Source organism: Lactuca virosa, chromosome 3 (genome assembly GCF_052849685.1).
Source record: "Lactuca virosa cultivar CGN04683 chromosome 3, Lactuca_virosa_CGN04683_v6, whole genome shotgun sequence".
Taxonomy (NCBI): domain Eukaryota; kingdom Viridiplantae; phylum Streptophyta; class Magnoliopsida; order Asterales; family Asteraceae; genus Lactuca; species Lactuca virosa.
Window position 1 is genome coordinate 203,763,397 of NC_136428.1, and position 3,464 is coordinate 203,766,860.

The 3,464-nt window shown below is 36.6% G+C and overlaps 1 long non-coding RNA gene across 1 annotated transcript; it reads right to left on the bottom strand.

The window, feature by feature from the left end:
• Window positions 1-312: 312 nt before the first annotated feature.
• On the bottom strand, window positions 313-2,129 carry LOC145162804 (uncharacterized). The gene is made up of 2 exons (XR_013739346.1): window positions 1,572-2,129; window positions 313-519 (listed from the first exon to the last, which is right to left on the bottom strand). It is a non-coding gene; the product is annotated as an uncharacterized LOC145162804 (long non-coding RNA).
• Window positions 2,130-3,464: the final 1,335 nt, after the last annotated feature.

Sequence of the window (3,464 nt, forward strand, 5' to 3'; positions counted from 1 at the left end):
TTAAATATTAATTGATTTAATTCTAATGTATTTTTTATAATAACCGAATGCATTCTGTCAGAATGACATTTGTGTTAAAATGATAAATTCTATGAGAATGTCAGAATACATATTGAATGCTAGAATACATATTCCTATAGAATGAATATCAATTCATATCTTGAAACATTCTTTTAATTCAGGTCATTCTAACATAATACGTTTATGAGTATCCTGAAACATTCTTGAACCATAAAAGAATAAGTATTCTGACAGAATACATATTTTGATGGAATGAACTTATTGAAAAATAACAAATTTTTGAACCATCAATTGAAGAATAAAAACAAAAAATTACACTAATTCTTAACGAATATGTGTAACAATTGCTAAGAATTACATTTATTGTTAAAAAATAAAACTAAGAACGGTTAAAAATTGAAAAAAAAACATCAAAAACTAACAAAAGACACTAATACATTCTAAAAGAATCTTGTTGATGAGAATCACTTTCAATTTTGCAGTCCGTTCTTCAAGCATCTGTGAAACGAAATCCAATTGTGGTTTAGAACCCAATAACACATTAGCAAATGAAAAATAAAAAACTACAAGTCTTTTGTACAAATATGAAGACCTGTGAATTGCTCCAAAATCCATAACCAATAATTGTAGAAAATACACAAATTAGTGATGAAATATCATGATTCCATTCCAACAGAATTGGAATTTTTGATCCCATTCCGACAGAACTGGATTCAATTCTAGCAGAATGACCCCTCACCAATATTATATATCAATACAAAATGAAAATTTAGAATGTTAAATTGGATGAAGAAGAAGAACAATCATGTGATCGGTACCACAGAGCAAATATAATGGTTAATGGAAGATGAGAATGGTCAATTTAAAAACAAAACCATCTTTATGTTTGCATTTAAGGGAAGAGGAGAATTGACAGTTAAAAAAAATCATCTTTATGTTTGTATCTACTATATTCTATTTCTATCCTTTTCAATAACATTTTTCTTGAAGACAATGGTAATACCAAAAGAACTTACTGAACCCATTCAAGCCAAAATACCCCATGAGTTTCATAACCATCACCACATAAAAAAATCATCTTTATGTTTGTATCTACTGTGTTCAGCAAATGAATTCAAACAGTATAAAAAGTAAATAAGCTAAAAGCCTACAACAAAAATATATATAAAAAATAGACACATAATACCAAATTGAACCTATAAAATACTACCGTATACATACTATCAAAAACAAATTTCGAAAATCCACTTATCGTCAAACAAAAACAATTTTAATGTTTGTTTGAAATTGAGCCCCACTGAAAGCAAATTAAAGCAAATTGACTATTATGTTAATTCCATTTTATTATAATTTATGGTTCTCTTCCTTAACTTACTGAGATAAGTTTGAAACAATAATCGTTTTCGATGATGAAGATAAAATATTACGTTTATTTTTATGCGTTCATTAGTTTTGAGAAAAAATCAACAAAACCATAAAATTAAATATATATCTTTAATAATTCAATTGAATTTCATGTTGATTGACAATTAAGAATAGAGGATTTTTACCTTACATCGATTTGATTGTTGAAGGAAAACCAATATTTGAAGATGCGGCCTTTAGTTTCTTGGCGGCGAAATCGGTGGGGAAAGATAACCATTTGTAGATACACGACCAACAATAGAGGTGGCCGCAAAGAGTGACCACCGAATCTTTAACGAAGTCGAGCAGATGCTGTAGTCGAAACAGGGAAAAGACTTGTCGGGTTTCCGGCGGTGGCGGCAAGGGAGCACGAAGATTCGGCGATGGAGATGATGACGGTGGTAGTGCCAAGATGATGATGGTTGTGGATGATGGATTTTGAAGACGGAAAAGAGGTACATGCGATTTGGAGGAAGCCGTCGTTAGGGTTTATAAAACTTATTTATTTTGTTTCCTTAATTGTAGGGATTTAATTAAATGATCACATTAATTGCAAGATGCAAAAAACCCAAAATACCCTTTTTTATTTAATTAATTATTTAATTATTTGCTAATTTGTGATTGGTGCATTTAGGAACACAATAGTTGCTAAAAACATTTGAATATATATATATATATATATATATATATATATATATATATATATATATATATAGGTGAGCGTTCAATTGAAAACATTTATTATCGCGAGAACATTTGAGAACAAATTTTGAAAAAAAAAATCTTCAAATAATATTAATATAAATCAAAAAATAAGTAAAAATTTTAAAAACTCACTAACCAACACCACTCACCACCCAAACAATACCATCCACCACCACCACACGTCACCGCCACCCACCTCCACCACCCATCACCACTTCCACCTCCACCCACCACCCAACATCATCACCACCAACTGCCATCGCCAACCATGACCATCATCCACCACCACCACCACCACCCATCACCACCACCCGCCACCACCAACCTCACCCGCCACCATCACCACCACCCGCCACCACCACCCACCACAACCACAACCCACCCACCACCACTATCCATCTCCACCACCCATCACTACCACTCACCCACCACTATGACCACCACCTGCCACTACCACTACCCACCACCCATCACCACCACCCATTACCACCCGCCGCCATCACCCTCACCCACACTCACCATCATCACCACCACCCACCAACCTCTACCACCTATCACTACCACCTAGCTACTACCCATCATTATGACCACCATCCGTCACTACGACCACCCACCACCACCACTCGCCACCACCACCCATCACCGCCACCCACCAACCACCACCACCATCCATCACCATCGACCACCACCACCCACCACCACCCGCCACCACCATCCGCACCCATCACCCCCATCTTCCACCCACCAAAACCATCACCCGCCCACCTCCACCACCCATTACTACTACCCACCATTATGACCACTACGTGTCATTACAACCACCTACCACCCATCACTGCCACCCATCATCACCACCCACGTCCACCACCCCCACCACCACCACCACCGATCACCACCACCACCCCTCCACCACCCCCACCAAAACCACCAGCCGCCCACCTCCACCACCCATCACCTGTCATTACCACCCATCCCCACCACCATCCACCCACTACCCACCATTATGACCATCACCTGTCATTACCACCCATCCCCACCACCACCCATCACCACCGACCACCACCACCTACCACCACCCACTACCCACCATTCTTTTTTTTCATATAAATCATGTGATTAGATACATATAATTACATGTGATTAGATCTATTTAATCACATATGTCATTATTGCGTTCTCGATTCAATAATTATTTTTTGTCAACTTTAATCATATATCATTAGATACATATAATCATAAGTGATTATATTTATCCAATCAAATATGAACAATAATCATTTTTTATTTTTGTTTCAATATTTTTTCTCATATATTTAATCACATGTGATTATAAG